This window comes from Stegodyphus dumicola, chromosome 5 (genome assembly GCF_044657685.1).
Source record: "Stegodyphus dumicola isolate Sdum_Otavi_A_Nest chromosome 5, ASM4465768v1".
NCBI lineage: Eukaryota > Metazoa > Arthropoda > Arachnida > Araneae > Eresidae > Stegodyphus > Stegodyphus dumicola.
In genome coordinates, this window is record NC_140772.1 from 145,166,900 (window position 1) to 145,188,144 (window position 21,245).

Sequence of the window (21,245 nt, forward strand, 5' to 3'; positions counted from 1 at the left end):
CCCACCCACTACCATAAATTGCTTCAAGTTTTACCGACTGATATTATTCAAAGCCCCTACTGCCGTTAAGAATTTTCGGACACCCTACACTTCTGAGTCAGACACGAAGAGAACACTTTGCCAACTCCCCCACTAGAAAGAATGTAAGTTAATACCTTTTCTGGCCTTTATATCTTCCTGTACATTCACTGTTCTTATTATATATTATTTTCTATATTATTTTTTATATTATTTTTATATTGTCTTTGATTTGTTTTTACAAATTTTGCATTATTTATCTTTTTTTATAATCTTCTATGTTTATTTCAACTTTACTTTGAATTCGATTTCATAATGACAATTTCCAATGTTTAATTTCTACAAATAATATGGTACTCAAATGCATAAACATGAAAGTGTTGGGGACGATTACTCGAGTTAAATAGGATTTCTCTACAGTAATTGATTTTTACTCCAAATTGAATTGACTAAAATGCTTCATAAGAATAAGTTCTTTGAATATCAGCATTGGTTCATAATTCCTTCTATTCGCGGAAATATTTGGCCTGACTAGAATTGCCGGTTTGCCTTTAACTTATAACTCGAGTAAAGACGAAACACTTTCCTATTTACGTATTTTTATCAATTATTGTTCATTGAACGGGAGTTGGTTTGTTCCCCTTGAAAAGTCAACTAATTTCCGATCAATGACAATGATTACATGTTTTAATTTTTCCTTTTACAATTGAAATTTTATTCTTCATGATGATTTAACTCCAGTCCCCGTTAAAACATTATTAACATTTTGCTTTCAAATTACTTCAAAACATCTTTCAAAATATAACTTACCAGTATGGATGCACGCTTTTAAAATAATTCTACTTTAATTAAACTTAGGAGATAATATAATCAATTCATCAATACTGTTTAGGAAATAAATTATTATATATATATATATATATGCGGGAGAAAGGAAAAATAAGCAATGCCCTCTTCGAGACTCGAGCCTGGATCTTTCGAATATGAGCCAATTGTACTAACCGTTACACCATGAAGGCATTCTAGAAGGAGGGAGAAAATACCTTATATTAATATCAAGTGTCAAAGATTACAAGTTTAAAAAATTGTATTTGAACTCGAGTGGATAAACTTGAGTATTTTATGAACGATTGGAAATTCGAACAAGATATAGGCAGAGTGTGAGCTAATAGTAGAATTTTAATAAAGGCAATTTTACAGGAAATTAAAGTATTTCAAAATATTTAACCTCATTTTACACTTTTAAAATATATTAAAAGTATTTTAATTGAAATTAATATATTTATATTCAAAATTCTTGGAAAGAAGATTTGGCTTGTCATCCCAATCGTTTTTCTATTTATTATTCTTAATATTATTACGTTAAAAGCCTTTTTGAAAACAGTGATTTTTTAATATGATAGCTTTATAATTCGTGATGACGAAATTTCTTAAAAGGAATTAAAACAAAATGTTGAATTATACTCCATCCGTCCCAAATTAGTTGTTACGTTTAGGTCGAAAATTTTGTCCCAAATTAGTTGCTACATTTCAAGTCGGTGGAGTTATAAGTAACTTTCTAAGCAGTTTAGTAAATTGACATCCGTAAAATTATATTAACAGTTACAGCAGTTTAAAATCAGATACATCCCATCTACATTAAACATCTAAAAGTTGTTATAAACATAAAAAGCATTTATTATTGGAAACTTTAAATCATATGTTTCAAGTAAACCTTCAGCAAGGGAAAATCTTCAGCAGAGGGAAAATCTTCAGCAGAGGGAAAAGAAAAAAACACAAGTAGTGTCTTTGTGTGTATGTATGTTTTACGAAAACGAGTACAAACGTTTTCGCTGGGTAAACATTGTTTGGTTCTTTCCACAAACAATCCGATACGGGCTAGTGTATCCGATTGTTTCGAGAAGAGCTGTTGAGTTGGCCCTGAAAAGGCAAAGACGTCTGTGTATATTCTTCGGAAAATTGTCGTAGCATTGAAAATTTTTTAAACGTTAGCGATGGAAAAATAGACGGGAAAATCGCATGTGCAAGAATTCTAGCTTCCCTCTTGGATGAAAGTTATAGAACCGCCTCACATACATACTGACGTTTCGAGATGTAGACAGGAGTGCTGTAATGCCACACTTTATATAAACACCGCTTCGCCTCAAGAGACAACGCAATTTGATTTAAAAAAGAGAAGATACGGCCACGTAATATTAAAATCGTAACACTAGCTGAATTGTTCTAACGTAAAAGTGTACGAGAAATCTGGTGAGTAATAAACAAGTAGTAATGTTTTGTAGAGACTACTAGTTTCGTTAACATAATAATAAATCTAGGATGCCTGTTATGAATCGATCACCCTCTCAAGCGCAACCCTGGTTGGCATTGTGCCAAAACACATAGACTCGTCCAAAAGGGGTGGTATTACTTGCTGCGACGTGAAAGGTCTTCTCATCTCCGGAAAAGCTATGCTGGAGGGAAAGAAAGTCCCCATCCTTTCACCCTATTTTGAGAATAATTCGGTCCGAAATGCGCATGCGTGTTTGCGATCATGGTCGCGGATGAGTCGGTCATGCTATATCACAGTTCTTTGTGTTGCCCTCTGCAGCTTAAGCGATGGTGTAAAATTGAAATTACAAACGATAACCGCTTCGCCGACACAGCGTAATGCAAAGTTATGTTCGGGCTGGTAACCCAACATAGCGGAGAGGCGTGGCTTATAGGATGATTATGCTTGGTGGAAGTAAACACAGGAATTTAATTGTAGTTTAAATAACAAGCTTGAAAGATGGTACGAGACAACTGACGAATGTTCGAATTCCGATAATGAAAGTAAACATGCTTTAATTCCGAGTTTTATAAGTAGTGCGAAAAATTGAGAACTAAATGCGAGATAAATGTGATAGATGAAAACTACCAGTTTAAAAGGCAGGTGGTTGATATTTGGAAACCTGTCAGGATACATAATCTAGAGTAGACACTCCCATATGATAGTCAAACATTAAGGCATTAAGCTATACATTGAGGCAAAATTTTAATTATTAATTACAAGTGAAAATTAAGTATTTGTAATAAAATATCAAACGAGAGCATGTTAATGTAAATCCGGGCATAGAATCATAGGTTTAATAATTGAGAATTTCTTTTAAAGGAATGCCATTGATGTAGAGTTGGCTTCGATCGCATCGATTCGATTTATTGCATCATCACGTAGTTTTGATAAACGTTAAGTTGGAGTAGAAGAATTAAACCACCGTGAAATTAAAAAGAACAGTAACTGATTTTCTGTTTGTGAAATCCGATAGGAAAGAATGCAAATAAATGTTAATCTTCAGTGAAGTGTAGGCGTCAGACAAGTGTTTTAGCCTTTTACATAATAAAAACGTTCCAATAAAACCGTTGAAAAAAGAACGCAGAAAATTAAAAACTTGCATTGTCGACTGGTAAATAAAGTTATTCATTCATGATACTGCTTAATATGAGAAATGAACACAAGTTTAAACTGACATGCAAACATTTTAACAATATCTGCTTCACAGCCTAAGCGATAAAATGAATTTAATAACTATTAATCACCCCCTGTGACAGCATATAATTGAAAAATCTCCTCTCTCCACAAACACTTTCATGCGTATGAGTTTTCCTATATTTTAGAAATTAATTTTATCAGATTAGCGGGAAAAGGTTTATTAGTGGTTTGTGACTCAGGACAGTTTAAAGGATTACTTGTATTCTTACACTGTTTAAAACATTCTGCTTTGTACATAGTCCTACACTTTACAAATTCTACTCTGTACAAATTGGATATATTACACACAATATTTGCCTTTGTTAATAAAATAATTTTATCTTTTCAAATATGTAGTAGTGCACAATATGGGACATCAAACTGAACTCTGACCATCATTAGTGCACACCTGCTTCCTGTTCAAAGTATATGAAATGCAGATATGAAATGTTCTCAGTGATAAATAAACTCACAATTAGGGTTAATTCCCTAGAGAACTCGAGCTTAAATAAGCCTGAAAATTAACCCTCGGGCCGACGCTATCGAACACTTTAGCCACGTTTATCATGACTAAGACAACACATTGTTTATTATTAAAGGCACCTCTAATAAATTCTGTCAGACGCACCAACTGCTTCGTCACAGAGATTTTTTCTAAAGCCAAATTGCTGTGCGGGAAATCTGTCAAAAAAGGATGTATTCTGGCATGGATAACCTTTTCAAAATTTTGCTCGCATCGAAAAGAGGGCTGATAGTACTCAGTTTTTGTGAGGTCTTTGTGAGTGTTAGGCATCTTTTAACAGATTACGCAACGAGTGATGGTGTAGCACCGGGGTGCCTGGGTCTTAGACCCTATCCACAAATGAAAATATGCCACTTCGGGTACAATACAAAGTTACAACTTATAGTATTATATAAATATGCCCAGGATATCTTAAGGGTTTTTTTTCAAATAATTATTTATAATGGCCTTAATAAATGACTTGATGAATATTTGTAAGATGAATATTTGTAACATGCATACATGATTCGGTGATGAAAATGCTGTCCAGAAAACGTAAAAAAAAATGGACGTAGAAGGGACTTGTTAAATGAGTAACTTGTTGTCTATAGAATGAATGCTATTTCACGCTGTTAACCCGCGAAGACGCGCGCTGCTTTTAGCTACGCGAGGACGCGCGTCGGGCTCCGTAGGTCCGAAACGTTATTTCTTAACGAAATAAAAATAAAATTGTTTGTGTAATCGAAGAAAAAAATTAAATAATAAAAAGTATATAAAATATAAAAATATACTTTGAATTTAATAATTCTAAAAAAATTGTATTTTAATACACTTTTAAGATTGAAATTATTTATCATTAACAGAAAAAATCAGACTGATTTCTTTTTGTGAGCAAACGAAATTTAATACTAATTTATGTAATATTAAATTTTTACAGAAATATTTTCAAAAAAAAACTTACATTTCACATTTTTTTTGCAAAAAATCGCGCTGTGTTTACCGCAAACATTTTTCTCTCACTTAGCGCAGCAAATTTGTGGTTTTCGGTCCTTTACGCTATTACATATATGGCATCTTTCCCTAGAACACTCCTGTTTTTTTGGCGAGTGTCCTTCCCAATTTTCCCTATATCTGCAATTTCATTTTTCACTCAATTCGCGTGGAAATTTTGCTGCGAGCTTCTTTCTTGAATGTGATCCTTGAAAAGTTCTAATGCAAATTCTTTGATAAATAAACTTCGTTTTCTATATTGCACTACTGGCGTCCTCGAAGATAACAATAATATTCTAGTATTCATAGCTGCAATGTTGAACATACTAAAGAATACTGCCATTGGTCATCTGTTGCTAATTCTAGCAGTACTATAAATGGTTACTACATCTATAGCACCCTTTGTTAAATCATTAAAAGTCATAATTTCTGTTTTTTTTATTTGCTTCTCCAGTCGAAACATCGATGGCTCTGTCATTATGCATGGTGGACAATAGAACAACGCATTTATTTTTGTTTGGTGTGTAGGAAACTAATGTCATATTTCTTTGAAATCCAAATAATGATGATCAAACTTCTCTTTTTCTGCCACAAGTAAAATATATTGGCAGTTCTTTTTTATTTTTTCTGATAGTTCCCACGAGCGTAATTTTCTTTTCAAGGTGATTCTTTACCAAGGTATAACTGGTAAACCAGTTGTACACGGTAAGGTTGCGCCCTGGATTCAAAATAGGCTCTCTAAACCTCTTGACTACTTTATCAAGACCATTTTCTGAGCTGCACGACCGTTTGGGTTGTGTTCCTGCATGAATTTCAAGATTTGAAGTACAAAATGTCCTTGCATCAAAAACAGCAAAAACTTTAATTCCATATTTTGCAGGTTTACTTGGAATGTATTGAAGAAAGGAGCATCTTCTTATAAAAGGTCCTAATTTTTCGTCAGTTGTGATGTATTCGCCAGCATTTTTAACGAACTTTTCAAAATCATTTCTTACCGGAGCCAGTTTATCCATTTCTCTTCTAGAAGGACGATCTCTTAGGTCATCAAATCCCAAACATCTCATTAGGATTAAAAAACGTTTATGAGACACTGTTCGATGAAAAATGTCAAGCCCTGTCCCGTCAGTCGCCCAAACTTCGCAACATTTACGTGAGAAGCCTTCTATTTTAAAACAAAATTCTCCAAAACAAAGAAGACAGATAAATGATCTGATTTCTGTAATATTCTTGTGTCGAGCAGCTCTCTACCTTTCAAATTTGATGGCTATCTTTGACAAGATATCAATTCACGGAAACAGAAATGCTGAATTCATTACTAGATTCATCGCTTGAATCTAATGTCTCTTCAGAATTCGATTGGTGATCACTAAACTGTTCTTCATCAATTATTTCTTCGTCTTCTTCATTAACTGAATCTTCATCAGTCAACATTTCGGCTAATAGTTTCTGTAATCTTTTCATTTCATCGTCATAAATCAAATAGCGTGACATTTTTGCAACTGCCTGACATCTTTCACATTTTTAAATGACAATGCTAGCGAGGGTCTCGGGCCTGGGAAGCCCGGCTACTCAGTTTCTGAGAAAAGATGGAGTGATAAATTCCGGAAATGATTGTGAATGACATGTACCTGACCTTAAACTCAGCTACTAAGAAGTTCGATAAATTTCACCAAAGGGTGAAATTTTTGTATTATGTTTTTGTAACGACCGGGCCTGGTCGGACTTGCCTGTACCAGGGAATTGACACTCCGTAGAAATGTAGGTTTTTATTGAACTTCTCCTTTTTTGTTAACAGGATTGCCTGAGTCTTTTCCACATTAACCTTAATTTTCCATCTGATGAGTCAAGTCTCTAATGCATGTATGTGGTTTTGTAGCTGTTGTATAGCCAGCCTTGTGTAAGGATCACAGTGTCATCAGCATACATTGCGAGTTTTGTGTTGTTCAGAGTGGGTATGTCATTCACGTATATATTAAAAAGTATAGGTCCGCGAAGACTTCCCTGGGGGACGCCTGCAAGGAAAAGTTTAGGTGTAGAGAGAATTCCTGTGACACGAAAGACAAAGTGTCTACCTGTCATGCAGGATTTAATTATGTGTTTAATGTACTCTTGGAGCCCCGAAATGTGTAAATTGTAAATAAGAGCACCCAGCCAAACACGATCGAAAGTCTTAGCTTTGTCGAGAAAAAAGCCTCTTGTGACGTTATTACGTTGCAAGCCTTTACTGATTAATTCTAAATCTCTATACAGCTCTACACAGTAAAAGAGTCACAGAAAAACGGCTCAGAGTAAGTTTGTAATCACGTAAGTCAGGCACAGTCTTCTCATTTTCACTTCGATTAAGGATTCTGTACATACTAGCATAAGAAATATATTAGTTCATGCAGTTTTATACGTCGATATTTATAGATAATTGTTTTGGCTATGTTTATTATAATCTTGTTCACCGTAACGGCTGGAGTGCCTAAACCATCATGCTGTGTAAACAAAACTGAAATCTTCATCTCTGAATACTGTTCCACTAGTGTTTAAACCACTGAAATGGTGATTATGGTAGAACATCTTTGGTAAAAATTTACTCTACGGTAACCCTTGGCAAATCGTTTCTTATTTTATATCAAGATCGTCACCTGGAAGAATCGGCACAAATTTCAAGATTGCCGTTACACAAAACCAAAATAAGAAGTCAAAGACATACACAAACTTGGTGTCCATGTACACATCGACCTATTTTAACTTAAAAAAAAAAAAAACAGAAAACTGCACAAACTAGGTATTGTGCACTGCCTTAACTTTGCACATGTACACATTGATCTATTTTCACTTTAAGAAAACCAGAAAGTTAAAAATATCATGTTTACAAGAAAATATTCGCCACTGTCTTAACACACAGAGACAACCAAAAATACAAAAACAGAGAGGAATAAGTTACCAAAAATACATATTTTCTAACATAAAAATATTAAACAACAAAAAGAAAAATTAACACACAGAGACGAATAAATAAATGAAGCGTCATTTTTTTAACATACCTTTTTTTTCACATGCGTACGTTTAGGCTTTCCACCACCATTTCCTCCATCCTCCAGATAAGCAATTCAATTAAATTCATCGTCTGTTATTCACCTCAGACATACTCAAACGATGGTACCCACACCAAAATAATAGCAAGTTCAAAATACAAGACCATACCACTTACGTGCAACCAAACATAGCAATTAAAAAGAATGGTAAGAACCAAAAACACGGGTCCGTACAAAAGGCTTACTATTACAAAATGTAGCCCAAAACTAAATTTATCACAACACGTTGGCAATATTTCCAGAAATAACACCTTTATATTGACAAAAACTTATTTTTTTCAAAGGCTATTTTCGCCAACATTATCAACATTACAATAACGGAAAAACTTATTTGTCGCAATGGGCTTCCAGATTTCACGAACAACCAATACCACTTGGCGATTTTTTCAGACAAAAAACAAGGTGTACCATACAGTAAAGATTAGCCGCATCTTGATTTACTACTGCTACAACATAAAATATACGTCTTTCGTAGATTTCTGCAGTTAAACTCAAAAGTTTAAAATTGCATTTTGCTTATCATGACCAGATTTTATTTTCTGCACGTAGTTAACAATTACTTATGTGTTGTCAGATAAATGTTACCAGATACAGTTAATTATTTTTTACTATCTCATGAGACAAGTTTTTTTGCTCCTGCAAGACAGCTTTACTTTGTGTTGCAAAATAAATTCCTTCTCACTCTTTTTAGACTTGCCTACACATTAAATTTTATGATTAGGTAAGATGTGATTATCATAATTTTGTTTCTCTCCTTATTTTGGCAACTTTATATGTTGATTCGTTATTTAGGTTACCTACCAGTGGCTGACTGATACAACTGCTCATATGGTTCAGCTGGTAGGTTGAGTTTAATTTCTGACATAAAAAATTTAAAAGGCATACCCCATGTTTATTTTACTATAATCGAATAGTCAAATTGAAGAAATAAATGAGCCTAAATAGATTGTAATATCAATGAACATTTTTAATGACAGAGATTAACTTAAACATAGTTGCATACAGCAGAGAAAAAAGGGCGAAGAAGTAAGAATGGTATACATATACATACATACGTAATAAACAGTTACGTCATCATACACCGCGCGGATAAACGCGAACGGCGCATGCGTCAGGAGAAGCTCTCTTAAGCTAAACGTCGTATTATAATTTATGATACAACACAAATAATGGCTACTCTGTTTATAGGTACTATATGTTAAAATATTTTAAAAGCTTCCTTTAATTTGCATTCTAATAGTGATTTGTTTAAATTTAATTATGAATTATATTCACATGTAGTAATTGCATTTTATTTATTTTTGGCAATGGCTAAGCTCCAGTTTAACTCCAGTATTTAGAGTTTTTATATACAGATGAATACATATTCCTCTTTTACATGGATATAAGATTATTTTTCAGGAATTTAAGGAAAATGTGATAAATTGGATTTATAAAAACTATTTTGAATTTTGAAAAGTGTTTTTCCTCTGTTAACCATAATATAGTGCCATAAATTTCTGAATGTGTTTAGTTTTCATCCAAATAAATAGGTTTACAAAAATTTGTCATATTAATAGTTATTGCAGGATTTAGCATTATTATAAATATTTATTATAACAGATTTAGCTGAACTACATGTTTAGTCTCTCTGCAGTTGAAGTCAAAAGTAAGTGGTTAGATATTTTTCTGTATTCCCCATTACGTAATTTTATCTGGTAAATTACCATTACTTATATACTAAAGGTGAAAGAATAAGCTTTCCTTGAAAATACAAAAATTTTTAGACATTTAAAAAAATTGGTATACTTAAAAAAAATCTCAAGCTGCCACATATGCGAAACTGAAAATGTTATATATAAAATATTTCAGAAATATAAATATTTTCACTGTTTGTTAACTATAATTCACTGAATTTGTTATATATAATCACAGATTAAGGTAGCAGTGCTTTTTCTCACTGCGATTTCTCATGTATTTTGATTCATAAATACATAAATATGTTGTATAAATATTTTCAACATTTCTGATTTTTCGATAGTAACCATAGGAGAAGGATTTGAGACTATCTGTGTAAAGTAATTAGGTTTTAGATCATCACTACACCTTCATATACTTTCACTGGAAGTTTTCTCTGTATATATACTGGGATGTGACACTAAGCAGTTGACAGTATGTATTTAAGAGGTCAAAGGTATATTGTAATTAGTATTTAAAATCCTGATAACATCCCATACACTGTCGGTGGAACCTAGATAGGATGTCCAAAGGATATACTGGGATGTGACATTAAGCACTCGGGAAGATGAGTTTAGGAGGAAATTGGGATATTGTGGGATGTCCTGAGGATGTAGTAAGTAGGACTTTAAATACTACCAACATCCCATACGCTGTTGATGGGACATAGATAGGATGATTTTTGGATAAAATGGGTTGTGTTTAGGAGGTGAGTGGGATGTCCTGAGGATGTAATAAGTAAGAGTTCATATCCTAATAACATGCCGTACGCTGTCGATGGGACTTAGTTAGGATGTCCTGAGGATATACTGGGATGTGACACTAAGAACTCTGGAGGAGGTGTTTAGGAGGTTCGAGAGATATTCCGCGATGTCCTGAGGATGTGCGCATACCCCGCGAGCAACATCTTCGGGATATCCCAGGCATGTTTTTGTGCTATGTGGGTTATTTGTTTTTTCATCAAACTTGTTTTCTGATTCCAGTTACATAGCTTTTAAGGCCAGAAATTCGTCAACAAGTTAAAGTAAATTTGAATGATAGACGTTAGATGCAGTTTTCACAAATAGTTTAGCTTTCTAACAAGGTTTACTCATCTCAAGCGAACATAGTTTGCAGATTAGGTTACCGTGCTGTTTGAGCTGTGACAGATTAACAAATAGAATATGGTCTTTGTGCTGAAAATACAGCAAAGTCTAATAGATCGATACCATGAACTATTAGACCAAAACTCTGTTAAAAATTAATGTTTCATTCTGCTCAAAAACACTAATCTTAAAAGCTATTGGTCTGAACCTAGAGGCCATCCAAGTAATCTTAGAGAGCCAGCAAATGCATTTTTCTTCAGTTATTTAGCATTATTATGATACTATTTATCATGTCAAGGATTTGTAAGAACAAAATCGTGAAAATCCTGAGGATTTTCATGATTTTGAATTCAAATTTATATTATTTCGATTCTCACCAAAACCGGAACTGAAAATTGTGATATTAAACAAATTCAGAAATTTGAAGTTATTCATTTGATTATTTATGACTTGGCATTAAAATCGTTATAGACTATTTGGTTTTCATAATTATTTTTTACTTTCACTGCTGCTTGTATACTCATGTTTAAAGAATCAGGGAACTTCCCGAATTAATACAATATACACATTGACTACAGACACCTTGATATATAAAAAACTAAATTTAAGGAAAAAATATCTAGTAACAAAGTGCAGATCAGTGTTTTCACACACGCGTTTTGATACCCAATTGAGACACTTAAACTATACCTGGCTAGTAGAGAAAAATAATATAAAACTGTTAAAATTAAGACTTGGATGTTGAATAAATCTCACAAATACTTCGTTTCTGTTTTTGAACAAATGCATGGTATTCTCGTTCATTACTGTCGAGGAATATTATCATTTGTCTCCGACAGCTCTTAAAAAAATCTGTCATAACACTTTACTAAAACAAATGCATGCAACTTATACGGATTCGAGTATTAAATATTTAGGAAAATTAGTTCTTCAAATTTCACATTTCTTTATGCAATACATGTGACATGGAAACAGGTTTCGATACGATATTGCTATGGATTTTTAAAAGTTTATTTCAAATTTGAAATTATTATGAGAAAAGTTATTACCAATTTCTTACTCAGTGGTTTTTTCGTACATTCTTGAGGTACATACATTATTAAAATTGCGAACTACAACACAATATTTAAGAAGAACTAACACGGCATTTTATGACGCCGCTAAGGAGTGCCAACATATGGACATTTTCAACCTATTTCACTATGAAATTTTACACGAGGACAGGCACCTCCGTCCATATGCCGCTTTTCTACTCAGTGGAAACCAGGATTTTCCAACATAATTTGTGTTTTTAAGTATGTAGTACTCTGAAAAACTTATTTGACTTGTAAATAATGATGTTTAGAAATCTTAGCCGGATGATCATGTGACACACACAGCCATGCCCACAAGATATTACTTATATTTTTCCTGTATATACTATTTTACTTTTTGGAATCGTATTTTATTTTCTGCATTTATGACTGCAACACACACCTTTTATGAACTGATTTAGTACTATTTTATGTATAACTATTGTAAAACTTCAGATTTACAGCGCTACGATGCCTGGATACCTCATCGCCAACCAGATGTCTTATCGCTCATCACGTGACATTGGTCTCACCCCCTGCATCTGCTATCCTGTCTCCACGAGAACTACGTTCGGCATTTCCTTACCTGCAGCGCTCCTAGAAGCACCAAAGTTCGATAGCCGGAACACAACCTGCGATTTCGCAGGTTAATCGCGGCAAATAAGCGAGTTGGAGTTGGAGACTGCAACACATAACAATAAATAAACATTTTGTTTTAAATGAAACTGCTTTGTCTTTTTAAGGCAGAGCGGTGGCTTATGAATAAATTCTATTTTTGTATTAATTTGTATGCTAGGTTCTGTCCCTAAATTATTTCTACAGTTTTATGCCCATCACAAAAGATAATAAAAATGTAAAGCTTATGTTTGATTTGCAGCGTGTTGAAGATTTTAATATTTTTTGATTAAAAATTTGATTTATGCCTTCAAAAGCTGAATTATGTTTAGTTGAGGACCGCTTTTTATGTAGCCCTTTAAGACGGTCAGAGCATACGCTTGGTTTCAAGATTTCTTTCACGTGCGCGTTCGAAGTTTCATGCCGCATTTCGCTATATAGCTCCCCACCGTTCCCTGGGTATTTATGCCTGTTGCGATCCTTGCTGTTTTGTATTTTTTGAGTGATCGTTTTGCTGTGTTTAATTGCTGCGATATTTTTGGATTACTATGAATATTATTTCGGCCATAGATATTGAATTTTCCCGCTGGGACATTCTTCGAATTTTACGAGCTAAAATGGCACCAGACCTAGTTCGTAAGCCGATACCTCGTGCTCTTCGTATAAAGATACTATGTCCCTGGATGTGTAATCTTCTACTAATTTTTTTCGTGTGACACTTCAGACATTTTGGCTATTTCCGAATAATAAGATGTTCGACCATAATTATTTGGATAAATTATTATCTCTGGATGTTTCAAAATGTGATACTTCGCGCTGTGCACGTGTTGACTTGCTCATCGAAAATTTGAAACGTATCGGTATTGAAGCATACGCTTTCGCTCTTAAGGATAATATCGGTTCTCTGTTGCATTACTATAATTTACCTCAATCCAATGACCTTCAGGCGTGTGAGCAACAATTTCGTTGTGATAATTTCAAGAAAATTAACAAATGTGAAGACTGTTCTACTTCGATAATGGGTAAATTCGATTTCTTTTGCCAAGCAGAGAACGCGTATCATCAACGGGCAGTATCAAAGGAGTTCCTTGCAGTATGACCCTCGACATAACAGCCAATTTCACCATCACAGGGAAAAATTTAACTCAAAAATTTAGAGATAACCTCATTTAGACGCCATCCTGTGTTACACTTCAGATTCTGTATGGTGACAAAATATCATCTCTGAAAGATGCTAACTTTTTGCAAGGCTCCTCCCTAACTGCGCAGTGACATATTTATTCGCGATTACCAAACCAATTTTAGTTCGAATATCAGATATACAATTTACGAAATACTCGAATATAACTGACAAATGCCCTTCAGAATCACTTTCATTCAAAAATATTTTCTTATATTACCGAAATTAATTTTATGCTTAGCTTTATGAGAAAACATTTACTATTTGTTTGAAACAATTGACACTTTAAATGATTAATCGTATTCTTGCAATGTTTACAAATCCTGTTTTTACATACTGGATATGTAACATACAATAATTTATTTTTGTTAACCCATTAACCGCTGGTGTTGCGTTCACGCAACGGTCAAAATAAATGCGTATATAAATATAACTACCTAAAATATTTTATACCAGCAGATGATTTTGTGTAGGGAATATTATGAAGATTATATCTGTAAAAAATATTTGCCTTCAACAATTCATTTTGTTTATAATAATTAATCTCATACTTTAAGCAAAATTATCGACCGTGTATTTTTGCTGAAAATATTTAAAGAAAGAATCGCCGTCTTTATGAGTGATCTATTTTTAGTCAAGGTCACCGTTTATCAGAACATTACATCACTCAGATGTTTAAATTTGATTTGGAAAGGAAAGGAAAATAAGTGTTGCGCTGACGTCAGCAGGAAAAGGGTAGTCGATCTTCTTTTTCACTCATTCCTTTCGATGTTCTGGTTCATGTTCTGGTTGTTTAAAAATGCCTAGAACGAGGTATCTTACATTAGAAGAAGCCCTACCCTTCAAAGATTTTTTGATGAAGAAATAGATGATGATAATGTTAATAATGACCAGAATGAAACTGATATTGTTGTTGTTCCCCCAGAAATTGCAGAATCTGGTGGCGAACAAGAAAGGAATGGCAAGACCTAGTATATTCAGCATTCAAAAACCATTGTATGGAGATGGTAGACATTTTATCGTAAAGTCCGTTGATAACAAAAGACTTTGTTGTAAAGAGTACCATAGCCAGACTATTTATAGATGCGAAGTATGTAATGTAGCTTTACATCATGATTGTAATCAAGCTTGTCATGCTTGAATCTTTCCATTGAAATAATCTGTATTTGTAAAAGAAATACAATGTATATTTTAATATTAAATTAATTAAAAGTAAAGTGATTTGGTAGATTTATAAAACGTTATACATCAAAAATGTAATCCTGCGCTCCACTCAAAAGAAACATCACACGAGTACAATCCTACTCACTAAACATCCGTAGTCTTATTCCGCTGACGTTGCGCGAACGCAAAACTCGCGTTTTCCACAGGTGAGAGCATTTTTTTTTTTTTTTTTTTTTTTTTTTTATTTTCAATGTAAATTTATATTATAAATGCTTAATTTGATATTTGTTATTATTTTCATGAGAAAAGAAACATTCCTTGTAGTTTTGGCGATTAATGGGTTAATAAAGGTATTTTACCGTTTTAAATATGAAAGTCTTAAGATTCTCCTCCCCCGACCATAGCCTACTCACTTCCTCTGAGATTACACTTATTTTAGTATCATCTTTTCCTCTTTTTATCATTTTACGTCTCTATAATAGTTTTTATTTTTTAGTATTCCTTTCGCATTTGGTTATTAATGAGCAGAAACGGACGTTTGTCCCTGATGGGACATTAGACTCGAAACAGCATTTTTGTCGAAGCACTTATATCCGTTGTATTACTTTTCATGTTGATCACACACGATATTATCGCGCTGTACTATATTTAAAGAAATTATATGAAACATCCCTGGATTAGGTGCTCATTTTCAGCCCGTTAGATCCTCGTGAATGGAAAAAATAAAAACTGGAGCTATATTCCAGGAAAACACTTTTCACAATAAAATGTTCAAATTGCTAACTTTTGCCTCTTAGTTCTTTTATTTAAAGAAACAAGTCTGGATTGCCATACTGCTGTGAAAATTATTACTATAAAATAATTTTGAAATTTTCCTATATATTCGCACACTATACATTAAATGCAGCATTGTTGGCACTGAAGTTTCCAATCTACGTTCGGAATTACGTTGCTGCAACGCATAGAAGTAATAAACATGCAGAAAAATTTTCCAGCTGTGACAGAAAACATTAGAAAACCACCGCTTCATCTCTAAGAGACAATGCAGTTCCATTCCAAAAATGAGAAATAGAACATTTCTTGATGCGAAATCAAGGAGAGTATATAAAGTTTTATACCGTATAAAAAATACTCGAAAACTGATATGGAAAAAACGAGCAATATTTTTTAATTGAAAGTACAGGATTCGTTTTGTTAATATTAAAATACAACCATTGCCATAAAAATTTGTGTAAAGAGAGAGTTGTCAGAATTAAACGAAATTTTACATATATAATTATTACTTTGATATAAGTAAGTGATTAGAAAATCAAAGAAAAGAGGATAATTTATTGCAGAAAAAAGTACACATGAACGGAAGTTTTAGTACTCTGTTAAACCACCTGTAGCGCGAATGCACGATGCAATACGAGCGAGCATTGTGGCATACAAGTTCCGTACGGTGTCCTGAGACATATCGTTACACAGTTGCTGTAAATGCGCCTCTGCTTCGGCTAATCTCGTCGGCTGTCCAACTCGCCATCCCAAATGATCCCAGATGGACCCGCTTGGTGACGAATCTGGGGATCGAGCAGGCCAGATAAGGATGGTAATGTGCCGAAGGCAGTCTTGTGAGATCCGTGCTGTGTGTGGCCGAGCATTGTCTTGTTGAAAACAGGCTTTTGGGTGCCCTGCCATGAGTGGCAACACATGTGGCTGAAGGATGTCATGGACGTACCGCTGGCCTGCCATTGTGCCATGGATCAATATTAGGCGTGACCGTGTATCGTAAGCAATGGCACCCCTTACCGTCACACCAACTGTGGGAACGGTCTGTCGCTGTAAAGCGGATCCAGGATTGAGGCGTTCACCACGAGTGCTCCACACACGAAAGGGATTGTCATCACTGGTCAAATTGAATCTAGATTCGTCGCTGAAGGTGACCTGGTTCCATTCCGTTAAAGTACAATCTTGTTGTGCGCGAAATCACTCGAAACGGAGGCGTCGTCGGGTGGGTGTAGTTGGCAGCACACGTAATGGGTGCTACTATACTGGATGTCCCTCAAACCAGGCGCTTTGCGATGGTTCGGGAAGACACAGGATTCCGTATTGAAGCAGCTGCCTGTGTCCGGATAGCGGCCAATGAGGCAGTTGGCTCTACGCGTGCATGTTGTATGATGTGACGGTCGTCTCGACGACTGGTCTGACCAGGTCGTCGCCCTGTAAATGACGTCACGCAGGCCCACAATAAAAATTAATGGAGAGCGGATTAAGATAGTGTCGAAACTCAGATACCTTGGCGTCATTTTTGACGAAAAAATGAATTGGATCCCCCACGTGCAAAGCCTTAAACTAAGGACAACTGCAATAGCTCGACAAATGAAGATGTTCTATGGATATAAATGGGGACTGAACCCCCACATACAAAAGGTGCTGTATTCCACAGTGGTAGAAAGAATAGTCACGTATGCTGCGGCAGTATGGGCCTATCCAATGCAAGGGAGAAAGGTTAAACACACCTTAATGCCATTCAACGACCCTTTGCATTGGGTATTACCCGGGCCTATCGCACCACTTCAAGCGAAGAAATTAATGTGCTGGCAGGCTTACTGCCCCTGCACATCCGTGCTGAGGAGGAGGCGGCACGACAGCAAGTCTTACAACTAAAAAAATGGTCACATTTGATGAAGAAATTTACTCCCCTGAGGAGTATGAGGAAAGCTGCAACCCGTTGGATGTACACCCAGCGGCTAAAGGAAGAGGGGTATACGTCTCGGTGAAGCCTAAGGATAATAACCAGCCACTTGGCCTGACAGCTTACACGGACGGGTCAAAGTTGGACTAGAAAGTGGGCTGTGCCTACGCCGCCATGAGGCAGGGTTCATCATAGAAAAATGGAAGGGCCGGCTCAGACAAAACAACAGCGTTTTCCAAAGTGAAGCCTTGGCCATATTGCAAGCAATCCACTATGTACATTCCATAAGATGCAGGCAGGCCACAATAAAAACTGACAGCTTGTCAACATTACATGCGATATGGAACCCCGACCATCCCTCTGAAATTATTCAAGAGATACAGAAGGCCCTTAGAAATAATCCAAATTTTAAGATCACATTATAATGGATAAAAGCACACGAGGGCCATGAAGGGAATGAAATGGCAGATCAGCTTGCAAAGGAGGCCACCACAGAAACAGCAATAGCAGAGACAGTTATACCATGGCCGCGTTCTTACTTTAAGCGTACGCTGAGATTGAAAGCCATGGGGAAGTGGCAATGTGAATGGGACGAGAGCAACACAGAGAGGAGGACCCATTACTTCTGTGGTTATGTGGACACAGACAGAAATATAGCAAACACGCAGCTCGCAAGGTTTATCTCAGGGCATGGTCCCTTTCCTGACATTTTCTACAAATATGGTTTCTGCAATACAAGTCAGTGCGCATGTGGAGAACCGGGCTCGCCAGAGCATTACTTGGAGACATGCCCGCTGACTGAGGGTCTCCACATTAGACTACCAGATAATAACAGACAACCGTTCTGTAAATATCTGATTAAGCAACGGCACCTAATTAAAAAGATTGTGCAGCTAATGGACAAATTAGCGGAACTTAATCTGGATTTGTGCCAAATTGAGCTCCGTCACATAAACCGTATGTTATCCTCAAAATAAAATACCCTATGCAACTATAAGATTTAATTTCAGCAGTAAAAATTATAGACCCAGAATCAATGAGAGTATTAAGAATGTAAATATGTAAATAAATATAATAAGCTCGCGAGTAATACTATATAAATTTGCATGAGTCATACCTTCAACAAGCAATACAAACAGAAATGTAGAGTGGTGCAAGCAAGCAATGTACAGTGCATCCCCCTCAAAGTACAACGTAAATATGCTCAGTGCAAATGTGTTTATTAAGCAAGCGTGTTAATCAAGTGTGTTTTCAAGTGTACTCCAATTTACTGGCACACAGCATTATCACATATGTACCCGAAAATGTGCACTGTATACTCGAAAATGTGCATATAGGCCATCCTTAATATAAGAAATCTTATGCAATCATAAGGCCCAATGGTATCAGTAAAGATTATACATCTAGTATTTAAGAGAATACTCAAGAATGTAACTATGTAAATAGATTTCATAAGCATCGCTTGTAATATGTAATATGCTCCGCGTAAGTAAATATGTAAATATGATTGATGCGAAAGTATTAATCGAGTGCGTCGCAAATTGATTTCAGCATAAATAGTGCAAATATGTAATTAAGCCTCCTCAGTCTAGCAAGCAACATTACAAGTGTTGCCTCAATGTGGAAAGAGAGTTATGTAATGGTGTAAATATGTAAATAAGTTTCTATTGATAGCAAGCACTATTACAGGTGCAAAAACAAACGTTCACAACAGGATATGAATATAAAACTGCAGCAAATAAGGGATGTGAATATAAACTGCAGCGAATAAGTTTAGCAGGAACCCGAGGATGGACGACACTATGAATGTCTCAAAGCTTATAACACATGAACTACTACCAATGAACCGAACTAATAAACAGAAATCCAATGACTGTACTATGTGTATCAGTAATTACAGACAATCATATGTAATAATCGAATAACAATGTAACAAACAGAATTATAATGTACTAGAAAGCAATATAATGTGCCAGAAAGAAAAATCTGTATGTAAAACCAGAAAATGCATGTAATCATATGAGTAGCCATTGTAATGCCATCTGTATATTATTTCTATGATTAAATAAATAATGTGCCCGGGCGGTAGGATGGAGTGAGCTCCCGGGGGCAGTTTTAGACAGTAGGACCGCCACCGGGGTGAATTAGGCGTTGGGTTTGGGCGCCAGGTGTGGGGCCCTTGTGTGGCTTCACGGCTGTTTTAGATAAAGGTGGACGTGGTGCTACACCAATTAACCTATGGTGGAGGGGTGGTGCCCACGTCCTCCGTCGCATGTCGCATGTCCACTGGGTCGAACACCTCCTCAAAGAAAACTCAGAACGGCCAACCTGACGAGCTGCTCGCCGAGCTAACCACCCAGCTTCCATCATCCGGGTGATTCTCCACCTCTCGAACTGTGACAGCTGCTGATATTGGCTGTTCTGGTTCATGTTCTGGTTGTTTAAAAATGCCTAGAACGAGGTATCTTACATTAGAAGAAGCCCTACCCTTCAAAGATTTTTTGATGAAGAAATAGATGATGATAATGTTAATAATGACCAGAATGAAACTGATATTGTTGTTGTTCCCCCAGAAATTGCAGAATCTGGTGGCGAACAAGAAAGGAATGGCAAGACCTAGTATATTCAGCATTCAAAAACCATTGTATGGAGATGGTAGACATTTTATCGTAAAGTCCGTTGATAACAAAAGACTTTGTTGTAAAGAGTACCATAGCCAGACTATTTATAGATGCGAAGTATGTAATGTAGCTTTACATCATGATTGTAATCAAGCTTGTCATGCTTGAATCTTTCCATTGAAATAATCTGTATTTGTAAAAGAAATACAATGTATATTTTAATATTAAATTAATTAAAAGTAAAGTGATTTGGTAGATTTATAAAACGTTATACATCAAAAATGTAATCCTGCGCTCCACTCAAAAGAAACATCACACGAGTACAATCCTACTCACTAAACATCCGTAGTCTTATTCCGCTGACGTTGCGCGAACGCAACACTCGCGTTTTCCACAGGTGAGAGCATTTTTTTTTTTTTTTAATTTTTTATTTTTATTTTTTTTTTTTTTTTTATTTTTAATGTAAATTTATATTATAAATGCTTAATTTGATATTTGTTATTATTTTCATGAGAAAAGAAACATTCCTTGTAGTTTTGGCGATTAATGGGTTAATAAAGGTATTTTACCGTTTTAAATATGAAAGTCTTAAGATTCTCCTCCCCCGACCATAGCCTACTCACTTCCTCTGAGATTACACTTATTTTAGTATCATCTTTTCCTCTTTTTATCATTTTACGTCTCTATAATAGTTTTTATTTTTTAGTATTCCTTTCGCATTTGGTTATTAATGAGCAGAAACGGACGTTTGTCCCTGATGGGACATTAGACTCGAAACAGCATTTTTGTCGAAGCACTTATATCCGTTGTATTACTTTTCATGTTGATCACACACGATATTATCGCGCTGTACTATATTTAAAGAAATTATATGAAACATCCCTGGGTTAGGTGCTCATTTTCAGCCCGTTAGATCCTCGTGAATGGAAAAAATAAAAACTGGAGCTATATTCCAGGAAAACACTTTTCACAATAAAATGTTCAAATTGCTAACTTTTGCCTCTTAGTTCTTTTATTTAAAGAAACAAGTCTGG

At 35.2% G+C, this 21,245-nt stretch overlaps 1 long non-coding RNA gene and 1 pseudogene across 2 annotated transcripts in view; both read left to right on the forward strand.

The window, feature by feature from the left end:
- Positions 1-21,245, forward strand: part of LOC146997269 (cullin-5-like) — a 572,661-nt pseudogene that overhangs the window by 50,055 nt on the left and 501,361 nt on the right. The window lies entirely within an intron of this gene.
- LOC146997270 (uncharacterized) lies at positions 6,897-12,827 on the forward strand. The gene is made up of 2 exons (XR_015040980.1): positions 6,897-8,923; positions 12,414-12,827. It is a non-coding gene; the product is annotated as an uncharacterized LOC146997270 (long non-coding RNA).